This window comes from Mirounga angustirostris, unplaced genomic scaffold (genome assembly GCF_029215605.1).
Source record: "Mirounga angustirostris isolate CCGP_5_RB_7025 unplaced genomic scaffold, mMirAng1.0.hap1 SCAF_14, whole genome shotgun sequence".
Taxonomy (NCBI): Eukaryota; Metazoa; Chordata; class Mammalia; order Carnivora; family Phocidae; genus Mirounga; species Mirounga angustirostris.
Window position 1 is genome coordinate 22,094,394 of NW_026991722.1, and position 15,702 is coordinate 22,110,095.

At 38.6% G+C, this 15,702-nt stretch overlaps 1 pseudogene; it reads left to right on the forward strand.

The window, feature by feature from the left end:
• The first annotated feature begins 224 nt into the window (after window positions 1-224).
• On the forward strand, window positions 225-643 carry LOC123852585 (small ribosomal subunit protein eS19-like; annotated as a pseudogene).
• Window positions 644-15,702: the final 15,059 nt, after the last annotated feature.

Below are 15,702 nucleotides of genomic sequence, written 5' to 3' on the forward strand. Positions count from 1 at the left end.
AAAACCATGAAAAACATTAAAAACAGAGAAAACAGATTTTTTTTTCAGTAAACTTATAACTGACTTCTCAACAGAAATGATGGAAGCCAAAGAAACTAGCAGGTTACCTAGAATTCTACACCCCACAAAAATATCCTCCAAAAGTAAAGATGAAATAAACACATTTTCAAATAACAAAAGCTGAGAGCCCTTTCCTCTGGCTGGCAGCATGGAGACCGCGCGAGATGCCTGGAGTCACTGTCCCCAGCAGGAGTTTATCAGAGCTCCCGCAGCCTTCCTGGCCAAGTCTGGGAAGGTCGCATCTGCAGGTCCCAGATGGGCGGACGCTGTCAAGCCGGCCAACCTCCCTACGATGACAACTGGTTCTAAACATGAGCTGCTTCCCCAGCACAACACCTGTACCTCCAGGGAAGCACTGGGGCGGCTCCTGGACCAAGATCTACAGGGGAAATCAGAGAAACAATGTCTTGCCCAGCCACCCCAGCAGAGGCTCCAAGAGCATGGCCTGAAGGGTCCTCAATCCCCAGAGGGGCTGAATATGGTGGGAAAGGACCAAGATGGGGGTCGCGAACTGACAGCTCAGAGACAGAGAGATCTGGACAGAATCGCCGGACAGGGAGCAGTGGCCAACAAGAAGCATTAAGACAAAGCATTAAGGTTAATAAATTGCCTCATTCCTTAAAACAAACAAACAAACAAACAAAAACACATACACACACATACAAAACTGAGAGAGTTTGTCACTAGCAAACCTGCACCAAAGAAACTTCTAAAGGGAGTTCTATAAGCAGAAGGAAACAAGGAAATGCCAGATGGAAACAGAAAGGGTAAATATATGGGTAACTGTATTTCAATGGCAATTAATGGTTTATGGGCTTTAGAGCATATTTAGAATTAAAATTCATAGCAAAAATCAGAGGACAGGAAGGGATAAGTACAATTAGAGTATTCAAAGATGCTACCTTTATCAATAGTAATTTGATTTTAAAATCAAATTGTAATACAAATCAAAACACAAAAATTGATGGTAATAAATCAAAAGCACATGTTGATGTCTCTAGGGTATCCACTAACAAAAGAGTAAATGAATATATAACTAACAAGTTAGTAGAGTGAAAAAAATGGAATAGTTATAAAATGTTTAATTTTACAAAGGCATGAAAGGAGAGACAGGGGAATATTGAAATCACTGGGATCAATAGAAAAAAAAAAAGATAGATATAAAGCCAGGGATGTCAATAATTAAGTTCCAATGGATAAAATATTCTAATTAAAAGGTTAAGATTACCAGACTGGTTAAACATTAAGGACACAGAAAGCTGGGAATGTTAAGGATGCAAAAAGACATACCATGCAAATCTCACCAAAATAGGCTGGTAGGACTATAATAACAGGGGCACTTTCAGATTTCTTTTTGAGGAGATCCTAGGAAAGTAAACCCATTCTAGAGAAGAAAATCAAACTTCTTATCTTCTTGTGGGTTTAAATTGTTCTTATGTTTTGTGTAATTAGTGTTCTGTATTGAAAAACAAAATGAGACAGAGATCCTTCTTGCAGGAAGACTGGTGAGCTTTTCAAGCTGGGACAATAGCTCCAGAGCACCTTTGGCTCCCAACTTACAGGGCTAGCCCTTGACATTGACAGGAACCCAGAGGAAAAGTAGAGAATCAGAACCACCCACAGCATGACCATGGTATACACACATACACACACACACACACACACACACACACTTCTAGAGGTTTTTATAAACTTTTTATAAACTTCATTTCCAGAAGTCAAACATCCTGAGTCATTTCCTATGGCTTGGTTTATCTTTTAACTGAATACACCGACCTAACCTCTCCTTCCTTCCTTCTCTTCCTTTTAAACCCTTCCTCTGCAATCAGCAAATTAATCTATCTCCTCAACCTCTTTCTCAACATGCCCCTCCACTTCGTGGCCTTAACTGAACCCTAGCTGTTTATGGTCATGCCTGCGACCACGTATCATAAATGATGACTCTGCAAATGGCACCACTGCCTCGCTCCTCTCTTCTTTTATAGACACGTGGGTCTGGCAGAACCCAAACCCTGGGTGTATGTCCTCTCTTGTGCACCTTCCATCAATCTCATCTGAGTAGCTAAACATTTCTGGAGAAAATCACACACACTGTCTGGCAACACGACTCTTCTGTGGCAGCCTAAGTTTTCCAGTCATCATGATAAAGTATTACGTCTTGTCCTTCCCCCCCATTAAACGTTCCCCGTATCTGCCTTCTCTCTCATAGCTCTCTCACACTTCAGTGAGAAAAAAGAAATCATGCAATGTGAATTTCTCCGTCTTCTCACAAGCAAAACTCAAATCTACCTGCAGGGACATCTCTCTTCTCCTCTCTTCCTGCTTCAATGCAGAAAACTATCCCTGCTTCTAAGACTATTCTCTCTCTACACAGTCTGAACCCATCTTTTCCCCTTAAGGACCTGGAGTGATTCTCCTCCTCTTTCCTGCATCATCAGGTTCTGACTCACTCATTAACCATTCTTATCAATATTTTAAAACACTCTGATTTTCTTAAAACAAGTATTTTGTTTTTACAGCGACCTTTATAGCTATGGTTACATTTCTCTGCTCCCCTCTCAAGAGCTGTCTACTTAATATCTTCTCCCAAATGTTCACCAGCTCTCCTACTCCAAGATCCTCTAATTAAGAGAATCAACATATTGTATTGTGAGATCTAATGAATGTGAATTTCCTACTCAAATTTTCAGAAATATTTGTGCATTTCACCATTCCTTCATTTGTGAAATAATTTCTTCCTCTTTTTTTTTTTCTTTTTTGTAAGAGACAGAGAGTACAGCAGCACAAGCTCGGCAGGGAGAGGGGCAGAAGGGGGTAGAGGGAGAGGGAGAGAGAGAGAGAGAGAGAATCTTAAGCAGGCTCCATGCTCAGCATGGAGTCCGACGCCAGGCTTGATCTCAAGACCCTGAGACCATGACCTGAGCTGAAATCAAGAGTCAGACACTTAACTAACTGAACCACCCAGATGCCCCCTTCCTTTGGTTTAAATACCACTATTCTCTCCTGCTTTTCATCCTATGTCACTGGTTATTCCTCCTTCCCTTAACTTTTTTTGTTTGTTTGTTTAGATTTTATTTATTTATTTGACAGAGACAGAGACAGTGAGAGCAGGAACACAAGCAGGGGGAGTGGGAGAGGGAGAAGCAGGCTTCCCGCTGAGCAGGGAGCCCCATGTGGGACTCCATCCCAGGACTCTGGGATCATAACCTGAGCTGAAGGCAGCCGCTTAATGACTGAGCCACCCAGGCGCCCTCCTTCCCTTAACTTCTAATCACTGGTTTTCCCCAGGGCATGGTCTTAGGACACTTCTTTTCTCTGGGCATATCCTGTCTACTGTCAAATTTACATCCCTCTTAGACCAGTCCTCTGAGCCCCAGATAAATATCATCACCTAAATGTCCTAGAGGAACACAAAACATCCCATCCTCCATTAACCTATTCTTTCTCAGCCATCCCCAAACTAATATGCATCAACAATTTAAACCCAGACAACTGCTCAGGTAAAAATCCTGTATATTCTTGGGTTTCCCTTTTCTCTTAGTCCCCACATGTAATGTTTCAGTCATTTCTGTCCAGTCTGCCTAAGTATCTGCAAATATTGAAATTAATAACAGTATGTATTAATATCAATAATTATTTCATAAATATTAATAAAGCAGTATTATATCTATATCTATATATCTCCTGCCCATTCATTTCTCTGTCTTCATTGACACACTAGAGTCCTGGTCAACCCCTCTCACCACTACTGAAACAGCCTTCTCGCTGGTCTCTGCTTGAGCTCATGCCACCATAATCCAGTCTCTGCAAGCATCTGGAGAAACACTTCAATTTCTATTTTGAAATAATTACAGATTTAAAGAGGTTGCAAGAATAGTACACAGAAATTGTGATGTACCCTTCATCCAATTCCCTCCAGTGGTTATATCTTGTATAAATACAGCAATTAGCAAAACCAGGAAATTAACAACTGGACAATGAGTGTATATACCATGCTATGCCATTTGACCACACACACAGATTCAAGTAACAACTACTTCAGGGGAGAAATCCACTGAAAGTTAAAATGATCACACCACTCCCTCTGCTTAAAGTCCTTTAACAATTTTTCATTTTATTTAAACAAAAATCCAAACTCTTTGCCCTGGCCTACGTGGTCTGCTCCCTGCCCACTTTTCCACATTAATGCCTCTGGGTCCCTCACGTTCTGTGTTCCTGCTTCACTATCCACTTTCCTTCATTTCCCCAACAGGATGACCTTGCCCTTAACTCATCCCCTTTGTGCATGTTCTTCTCTTCATCTGAAGTACTCTTTCCCTAGCTCGCATATTACAAACAGATCACCCTATCAAATATCTAAGCCGGTTCTTTGTCAGTACCTGGATTTCCCTTCATGGATCAGACCACAGTTTGCAGTTACACGTACATTTGTTTGCATATTGACATCTGTATTTCTCCTCCGCCAGACTATAAATTCCACTGGGAAGGTAAAATATAGGTCACGATCATCTTCTATCCCTATTTCCTAGCATAGAGCCCTGAAATATAATATATAGCAGGTGCTGCAGCTAATGAATAACTGAATAAATAAGGAGGGATACAAAGAAAAGAGGAAAAGAAATTAGTAAAATAAGAAAAGGAAATTTGTGGTCTGAAAACATTCTGAGAGCCTTTAATGAAAGGCGCTACGTAAGGTTGGAGAGGTGTTAAGTAGATCTAAAGTTGCTGGCCTCTGCAGTATGGCCCCCCTCCTGTGTGTATTTAATTCTAATTAATACTAATTGGGTTTAAATCTGCATCAAGGAGGAAATTTTTTGTAGTTGCATGCAACTCCTGAACATCAGGTCTGCAAGGCACAACTCCTTATTTCAACACAAACCCCTCTTTTTACTTTAGGAGCCATGAAGAAGCATCAGTACTGGTCTGGGGATATAACCCTTGCCCTGTCTTTCAGAACGGGGTGTGGTGCCCTTTCTGTCCCTAGCACCCAATGTCAAATAGTTTCTTACTATATAAACCAAATATCAATGATGCCCAACTCCAATGTCTTAAAAATATTTATGGTAGACATCAAAGGAAAAGAGGAAGATTAATAAAACAGAAGAACATTCATGGTTTAAAAACTCTGGAGAATCTCTGATGAAAGACTAGGCAACTGAATGGAAAGAGCCCTTCACTGACAAGCAGGTGCTTGGTTTCCAGTCCAGGCTCTGTTCCCAGCTAGCTAAGACCAGCTACCTTATCTACCTTAGCTTCAGTTTTCTGGTCATTAAAGGAAAGGAAAAGACCCTTCTAGTTCATATAATGTATAAAGCTATTCTCCACCTAAACTTGTTATTCGTAAGTTGTCATGTGAATGGGAAAACAAAAAGAGAAAGAGAAAGAAAAAAAAATCACAGTTACTGTTGTCTGGTTACTGGTTTTTGAACAGGTGATCTCTTTTACATGAAGAAAACTTCCTATTTTCTTTGTCGCTTCACTGTAGCATGAGAGATGCCATTTTTTTCCTTACCTTGTTAAGAGCTCCTATTATAGAAATTGCCAGATCTATTAGTAAATCTTAATTACCACTTCTTGTGCTGCTTTTAGCCTCTGGTGGGGCAAAATTGCCATGATTTATGCTTTTCTAACAATGGTATTTTTACATTAGTAAGCAATTAAAGAGCCCAACAGCACTCCTGGGGACTTCAAAAAACTGTAGAAGGACTGCCATCATTTTAATTTATATCTACTCTAATTGTATTTACAGAAAACTTATAAAGGAGGAATACTGAGTCAAAATGTTTATGGTGCTCATAATAAATGTTTGTAAAAAGAGAAGCATTCATGTTCATGCTTCACATTGCCTGTAGGAGCATCATATAATGTTATAGAGAATGGGCTCAGACAGGTCACCTCAGGGTGATGATCAGTGTTGGGTCTTAAGACTTGTCAACCCAGGAAATTCAGATGGAAGAGATTTCACTGGGGGGTGAAGCTTTTATATCCTGTGTCCTCTAGCAGGGTGACAGGTAAGCTTGATTTTAACTTGAAGAGGGGAGTTGTGGGGAACTGCATTCCTTTACATTTAAAACAGCACGGAGACCTATTAACAAAAATATCCATTGTGAACGAGATAGCTAAAAAGGCAAGTTCTGCAAGCAGTGAGTAGGATGAAGGCCAGGAATTACTGCTTCTCTTCTCCAAGACACAGACTATTGGAAATCAATCCTTCTAATTCAACAGAAAGATTTACTCCTCACATTTTTGAGGTTTCACCATCTAAGATTTCTTTCCATTTTTATGTGTTTAGTTTTATTTTGCCTTCTGCAATCTCTCTGTTCTCTATATTTACTATCAAAACCTTATTTATTATGCAGAAAAAGGCTATATATAAGAATAATTGTAGAGAAATTATATTGGATTAGACTATGAATCCTTTAATTTAAATCTTTTTGAGCTACCCATATTTAACCAAAAGCTGACAGGAATCAAAACTCTACACTTTTCCTAGAGTCACAGAGCCTTCCCCCTGCGCAGCAGTACCAACATCATCTGAAGCTTGTGTGAATGCAGAATCCCTTCCTATCCCAGACTTCCTGGAGTGGAGTTGGCATTCTAACCAGAGGATTCATGGGCATGTTAATGTTTGAGAAACCCTGTAACAGAGGGTTAGCAGAGGATGATGGGAAGTCAGTGCTTCTGTCAGGACATTTTAAACATGATAACACAAGGTCCATAGCTCTAAAAAAAAAAGATGAAGAAGAGGAAGAGAAAGAGGGAGGTGAGGGGTAGAAGGTGGAAGAAAGAGGGAAAGAAAGAGGAAGAGGGAGAAGAGGGGGACAAAGCATGGGGAGAGGAAGAATAGAAGAATAGAAGGAGGAGAGAGGTGGCAATGGCTTTTTCAAATTATGTCCAAAAAGTCCTCTTTTCTAAATTTGCCCTACAATGAACCAAATCTCTAATACCAAATTTACATTGTTGTCCTTTCCGCATTTGGGGCATGCAGAGAGCAGAAGGAACTTCTTTGACCTCAAGTTTCCTGCTTTGATAAAGCGTCTTACACATGCCTCCTGCCTAGAAACAATATGTGGCAGGTGGCTTAACCTTAACTGGAAACTTTGCATTTAAATAACCAAGCCTCAGTGTCTAGAAGGTGAGACTTTCACGGCATTTCAGAATGAGCTCAGAGGGTCCCACAGATTAAGCAGCAGTCAGTGTCTGTTTGATGCCATTTCACATGAAGATTTCTAGAGAAATGGTAGAGCAGGAGTCAAGTCTTGTTTCATTTATGCATTTTCCTCTCTCTTTTCTACGGTAGCTTGTTCGACACCAGTGCCGGTGTTAAACACGGGGAATATTCTCCCGTCCGCTCCCTCAGCAGGTACTCCCACATCAGACAATATTCTAATGGCTCACAAAAGCACGTTAATACTACAGGGACCAAGACAACCCCACACTGACTTTGTTTCCATTTTCTTCTCAAATACTACTGCTTCAGGAAAGTTTGACGTTTGTATTTTTTAATTAAATTATATTTAACTGGCAATTTCTGGTTAAAATCTCTATTACGAATTACAGATAATTGTGGAGTATTGGAGTATCCAAGGAAATGAAGTTAACCAAAGAAGATCCTCACAAAATGAGGAATAATTCTACAGAAAGTGAGCTTGGTGGTGGACAAATGGAGAATAAACACAGAACAGCCTCTTCTTCTTTCTTTTTAAAGTTTGTCTTTCTGTCCTCAAATCTATGAAGATACACTGCTAATCAAGAATTACAGAAATGTTTCGTTGGGATGAGGACAATGGGTCATATGTCCATGCAACCAAACCTTTGCCATTGTCTTTTTTTTCTCCTAGTTTTATTGAGATGTAATTGACATGCATCCTTATATAAGTTTAAGGCACACAGCATGATGGTCTGACTTACATATTTTGTGAAACGATTACCACAAGTTTAGTTAGCATCCGTCACCTCACACAGATACAATAAAAAGAGAAAGAGAAAGAAAGAAATGTTTTTTTCCTTGTGGTGAGAACTTTTAGGATTTACACTCTTAATAACTTCCAAGTATATCATACAGCAGCAGCGTTAAGTATAGGCATCATGTTGTACATCACGTCCCTAGTACTTATTTATATGGTAACTGGAAGTTTGTACCTTCTGACCACCTTCATTCAGTTTCCCCTTTCCCTATCCCCTACCTCCGGTAACAATAAATCTGATCTCTTTTTCTATCAGTTTGTTTATTTAGATTTCCCATATAAGTGAGATCATACAGTATTTGTATTCCTCTGTCTCACTTATTTCACATAGGATGATGCCCTTAATGTCCATCCATGTTGCCACAAATGGCAGGATTTCCTCATTTTTATGGCTGAATGATATTCCATTGTGTTTGTGTGTATACTTTCTCCATTCATTTGTCAATGGACACTTAGGTTGCTTCCATATTTTGGCTATTGTAAATAATGCTGTTATGAACATGGGGGTAGCAGATATCTGTTTGAAATGTTTTCATTTCCTCTGGACATATTCCCAGAAGTGGGATTACTGGATCATATGGTAAATCTATTTTTAACTATTTGAGAATCCTCCATACTATTTTCCATAGTGACTACACCATTTACAATCTACCAACAGTGCACAAAATTTCCCTATTCTCCACATCCTCACCAGTATTTGGTGTCTCTTAACTTTTTTACATCATCCCATCCTCTTTAGTGATTAAGTGGCATTAGAAAAGATCTCAGGCTCCTAAAAACCTGAGTATCTTAAAGAGGACTCAAATTCTGACCAGCCTTGTAATCAGAGTGAACGTTTATGCAATTGTCTAAGAGCTGCTACATGAGTGTTTCGATGTCTCCTTTAATGTTTCTTCTTCTAATTAAGTTAGTGCTTTTTATTATTTCAACATGTTTTTCATTATTGTTAATCACAACATCCCAGGGAAACCGAATGGGCAGACAATATTTTCTTCATTTTATAGATGAAGCACTTCTGGGTACAGAGTACTTGGATGAAAAAACAAGTACCCGAGTTCAGTTTAATACTATTCTAATATGCTGCTTAATATTTAATACCAATTAGCCTTTCCAACTTCATCTACATTTTACAATGATAGGGTTCCCTTTAGATATCTTAGTCACTGGTGATGCTACTGATTATTGCCACAGTTTGGCAAAGACTACTAAACTCACTTGATATTTGGAAAATCTAAAGATGGGCATGTATCCAATCCTTCTAGGTATCACTAATGCTCCCAGTCCATAGCATATTATCTGGGGGCACTTTCAATACAGTTATTAATTCCTTTCTATCTAAAGGTTTCTGGGTGAATACATTCTATGCCTTTCCTTAGTTGTACATTCCAAGTATAAAATCTGAAACTACATCCTGCCTAAAAGAGTTTTTCTTGTTCCTCACAGAGAACAATAGCATATGTCTCTACTGTTTAAGAGATAGTGAATAATTTACCAAATCAGAACATTCTGTAAAAGACACTGTTTTGCTTTGATGCTCTTGTTTAACTGCCACTGACTTTAATGAGAATTACATACATCTGTCATTGGGCAGAATCAACCCCATTATTTATTAAAGCTGAAACCCACCATTTTCCATAAAGCTTTCCTCTAGTCAATAATTAACTGATATAAGACTCCGAGATTTGTGGTGCATACTCTATCTTTCTGATAAGCAAAACATGATGGGGAAAGAAAATGAGCCAGGGAGAAATGTTCTTGACCTGACAGTATTTTTCCTGGTTCCCAAAGCCGCATAACTAGATTTTCCATCTCTGATGATTAAAAGAGAAACGAATAGCATCAGTGATTGTTTGTTTCATTGCTACCACACAATCTGTTATGCTAAGTAATATGAGTTTATTTGATTAGTTGGTATAAATCACCTGCTTTATATTTTGCAGGATCACCAGGAGGACAAAAGGACATGAGGTCCAGATGATTATCTTTGGGAATCAGTAAACCTGAACTCCATCTTTGTTACTCAAATGGCTCATCACTAGCCCAGTTATATTGGCAACTACTGGAACTTATTGGAATTAGGACCCCACACAGGTCTACTAAATCAGAAATGCTGAGGTGTCCCCTATTACTGCTTTAACAAGCCCTCCAGGTGATTCTGATGCTCATCAAAGTTCAAGAACCACTGATCCAAAGAATTATCTATAACCCTGCAAAATAATCACCGTTTGAGAAAAGATGGAAAAGTAGTATTAATATTCTTACATTTCTTCTTCATATGTTTTCAAATGAAAATTATCCATCCTATTTTTTGATTAATTGCATAGATCATATTTGCTGTTGAATTATCCTTTTTGGTTTGGAAAAAGAATGCTTTGCATGTTTACTTTCTCTTTATGACATTTAAACAATGTTTTCTGCCCTTTGGATTCCAATTATTTGTTATATCTTAATTTATTCTGGAATTTTCATTGAAATAAAATATACCAAATAATAACACTTGTACTACTGTTTTCCTAATTTTTCTATCATTATCTACTTCTTTGCTAGCAAGAACTGCTAAAACACTCTTTTTGGGTACAAATATTTCAGTACAAAGAGATCCTGCCCATTTATTTACTATCCCCCCAAGTCTTCTGATACTCAACAAGAGTTGCCGATTGTTTTACAGTACTTTGTAATGGGGACTGGGGGTGGGTAAAAGCTATTGGTGCCAGTACACAGTGCATAAAAATGTCTAATGATGCAATTTATCTGCTAGACTAAAATACATTTCATGGGATGGAGGAAATAACGCTTTTAGTGCTGCATTCTCAGTACATTCTGCATTCAAACCTCCTGAAATTTTTTGTGGCAACATAGTCCATATTGCAGTGATGGATAACTGATTTCCAACAGTGCTGTAAAGTGATTATTAATCCATAAGCATTTGCCTGCTGAGATATTCTGTGGTTTTAAAAAAGTTAAGAACCATTTCCACACTGCTAGAGCTATTATAATCTTTTTGAAGCCTTCAATATAAGACCTCCTGTTACCATATTTCTGTATGAATTTAAGCTGATTGCCAAGACTTCCTAGCACCATACAGTCTAGCTCCAGAACCACAGAAGAAAACATGTCAGGTTATGAAGGAGACTTAACTGTGTTCATAAATGCAATGAAGGTCACCATGAGGGACCTTCATGTTACAAATCTCAAAGGACAGAATAATAGAAGTATCACATTAAATCACAGATTTTCAGAGGCAAAAAGAACCTTTGACACCACCAAGACCACTTAATTAAAAAACATGGGGGGAGGGTATGCTGGAAAACTTGATCTCCCAAAAAAGCAATCAAACAACAAAATCTTAGAAACTTAGGTAGAAAACAGACACAAGTGGCTTGCTCTGCTTGAAGGAAGAAGGGGTCAAAAGTCACCCTATTTCTCTCTGATCTTAGCAGAGATCTGCTTAATCATCTCCTTAGAATCACTGGTATCGAGCCAAGCTCAGAAAATTCTGGCTTAGTACCACTCCTTACATCTTACAGAAGAGAAAACTGAGATGAGAGGATCTAAATCACTCACTCCACCCCAACCTCAAAGATTATTGAAAACAGAATTTGGCCAATGTACATGTATCTTGACTCTCAGTCCAATGATTTTTCCACTAAATTTTACAAAAGCAGAGCTGACCAAGGAATGCTAAATAGGAAAAGGATAAGAATAGTAGAATTCTTCCAGGAGTAGGGGTGGTGTTCATTACAGGTTCTATTTCACTCCTCAGGCAAAACAGAATATAATAAAATCTAAAACAATGTTAGGAGGTGTGACCCACCAAAAGCAGATGCCTCTCTGCTATGAACTATCCACCAAACACCAAGAATAAACAGATGAGGCAGGAGGATCTTGAGAATCATTGCCTTTAAACTGGGGTTGTTGGGGTGAGGAAGAGAATGCAGTTTTAAACAGAAAGAATGGGGGGATGGAAATCACATTACAAGAAGACACACAGTTATAAGTTTAGTTATTTTCCCTTTTTTTTATTCCTATTTAAGGAAAGTCATCAGCATGAAATAGAGAAACAAAAGAACCTGGAGGAAAGAGATCTGATTCCGGGAGAAAAATGCTGGAAAATAACAACAAAGTAAAACAAATTATCAATATTCCCAGAGAGTTAAGAGAAGTAATTCCCTCCACTGAACAAGAACATAAAGCTGCAAAAAGGGAACATTCAGAGAACAAAAAAGAATTCTTGGATATTAAAAATATATCAGCAAGAGCTGGAAGACAAAGAGATTTCCTAAAAAGTGACACACAAAGACCAAAGGATAAACAGTTGGTGAGAATACATAAGGAAACTAGGACAACAACACTGGAAGTTCAACATCCAAATAATTGGAATTTCAGAAAGAGAGACTAGAGTGAGAGAGGAACTCATCAATAAAATAATTCAAGAAAATCTCCCAGAACTGAGGGGGCATAATTTTCCAGATTAAAAGACCTACCACACAACTAGGGAAATAGAAGAAAATTACCTATGTGCTTATAAAGACTGATCAACTGAGGCAAAAGGAAGACTCTACAAGCTTCTAGTAAAAAAAAAAATCATAAAAATGATATGACATTAAAATGGCTTTGGACTACTTGAAGCTAAAGAATGTAATGTTTTCAAGGTGTTGATATCCAATCCAGATATCTATTCCTAGACAAATTATTGATAATATTTATAAGTAGAAAAAAGACATTTCAGACATGCAAAGTTTCACAGAATTTACCTCCATACACTTTCTCTCAAAAGCTATTGGAGAAAGCATTCTACCAAGCTGAAGCAGTAAGATGAGAAAGGGAGACAAGAATGTGGTGAGTTGAATGGTAACCTCCCTCCAAAACATGTCCACCCCAAACCCACAAATGTGGCCTTATTTGGAAAAAAGGTCTTTGCAGATATAATTAAGTTAAGGATCTTGAGATGAGGTCACCCTTTACTTGGGGGGATCCTTAAATCCAATAACATAAATCATCATTAAGAGATAGGCAGAGAGGGGTGCCTGGCTCGGTTGTTAAGTGGCTGCCTTCAGCTCAGGTCATGATCCCAGGGTCCTTGGATCGAGCCCCACATCAGGCTCCCTGCTCAGTGGGAACGCTGCTTCTCCCTCTCCCACTCCCCTTGCTTGTGTTCCCTCTCTCGCTGTGTCTCTCTCTGTCAAACAAATAAAATCTTAAAAAAAAAAGAGACAGGCAGAGAAAGGTAGATCTGGTGGACACAAGGGAGAAGGACATGTGAAGGAGGAGTAGATGAAAGTTATGTAATACCAAAGCAAAGCATGCGCGGAGCCACCAAACTGGAAGAAACAAGGGTCCATTATCCCCAGAGCCTTCAGGAGAAGTGTGACCATGCCAATACCTTGATTTGGGACTTCTTGCCCCCAGAACTTTAAGGGAATTAATATCTGTTAAGTCATCGAGTCTGTGGTAACTTCTTATAGCTGCCCAAGGACACAAATACAAAGGGATACAGGAAATGGTAGTTTCAACACAGGAAAGAGGCAGAGAGAATCATTAGGATGAAAGTGAAGGGAGATCCTAGGATCACAACTGTGGAATCAGTCCAGAATGACTCTGTAAGAAGCTTCTTCAAAAAGATGACATAAATTGGGTAACTGTGAGGCTCAGTCTGTTAAGCATCCTACTCTTGATTTTGGCACAGATCATGATCTCAGGGTCATGAGATGGAGCCCCACATTGGGTTCCACACAGAGTGTGGAGTCAGCTTTAGATTCTCTCTTTCCCTTTCCCTCTGCCACTTTCCCTGCTCATTCGCTCTCATGCTCCCTCGCTCTCTCCCAATAAATAAATAAATAAATAAATAAATAAATAAATAAATATCTTTAAAAATATGGCATTAATTGATGACTTCCTAGTGTCAGTAAATGTTTTAAAAGGTGATTCAGGCTGCCTGGGTGGCTCACTCCGTTAAGCATCTGCCTTCAGCTCAGGTCATGATCCCAGGGTCCTGGGATTGAACCCCACGTCGGGCTCCCCACTTGGAGGGGAGTTTGCTTCTCCCCCCCCCACTTGCATGCTCTCTTTCTGAAATAAATAAAATGTTTTTAAAAAATAAATAACTAAAAGGTGATTTAGACAATTGGCAGATAATTTGGGTTGAGTTAGTGAGAAGTACATAGATAATTCAGCAAATGAATGGAATGGAAATAAGACTTACTAAAGGTCATAAGAGGGTAAAGAATGAATACTGATCTAATCAAAATTATGACAAAGCTATATTAGGAGGGTGAAGGATGGAAGCACATATGTGTGGTTGTATCTGTATGCAGGTGACTGGGTAAGTGTGGTGGGGCAAAAATGGGGGATTTTCATTCCATAAGAATAAATCCCTAAAACTGAAAAATGAATAAGTAGTGATATGATAGTAAATATCAGAAGGATCATCTAAATAATTGAAAACAGTTAACTCTGGGGAACAGCAGTATGTTTTGTAATAATTTAATAAAATATTTAGTATTTAATAAAATAAATCTAATTAAGTAATTTTAACATTACTCATGTTATTTTATTGTACTTCAATTTTACTTAAACATTAATATTACTCATCATATTTTAGGTACTTCACTCATTTACTCTTTAGCAAAATCTTGTCAGGAAGGTACTCATTTTACTGATAAGGGACCCTGAGGATACATGGTCACACAACAGTGTCAGAGCCAGATTTGGAAACTAAAGAGGCACTTTTAGAGTTCCTACATTAACCTCACCATTTCTCATAAAAGAAAATATTAGAGGGGAGCTGGACATACTGTTTAACAAATCATGTAGAACTAGTAGACTTTAAAAGTTATGTAAACATAAAATTTTGATTTAAAAAATAACCACTGTAGGGGCGCCTGAGTGGCTCAGTCAGTTAAGGGTCTGCCTTCAGCTCAGGTCATGATTCCTGGGTCCTCTCTGCTCAGTGGGGAGTCTGCTTCTCCATCTGCCCCTCCCCCCACCTGCTTGTGCTCTGTCTCTCTCTCAAATAAACATTCTTTAAACAAAATAATCACTGGAAATAATCAGAAGATAAAAGCTGCTACTCTGCCTTTTTTTTTTTTTTTTTTTTTTTGGTGTTGACTCTGCTTAGGAATCAGAATAATGTGGGAGTGGGAATGGGTAGTTTCCCATGGGAAGGATGAACATTTCCTGGTCAGATAAAAACTTTGACCCACTCTCGGTTGTTCCAGGTATTAGATGGTGTAAATTGAAAAGCACCACTTCCAGGACTGCCTGTGACAGGCAGAAGGTGGACAAAGGTGTGGACCCCCAAAAGAAGAGGGAACTTGGGAAGTTCTTAGGAAGACAGCCTTGCAGCCACATGCACCAGACGGGCACACGTCCCTACAATATTTGCATTCTTGTCAACACTTCATTCCCATACACTGAACCAACACCTGTTTAATCCAAAGAAAGTTGAAGAATTTGAAGAAATTAATTTGCATGAAAACGAAGCAAAATATTTGAACCTCAATAAGTATGTTTGCTTTCATTAGTTGTGCCTGAGTTTACTTAAGAAAATTATTTCCATTCTATACGAAATGAGTAAATGAAGTATTCAAAGACATCCTCATTAAAGGTAATAGATTTTTAATCTAACCTCTAAGATGATATATTGTGATAGAAATTCTTGAAAGGGGAACAAATT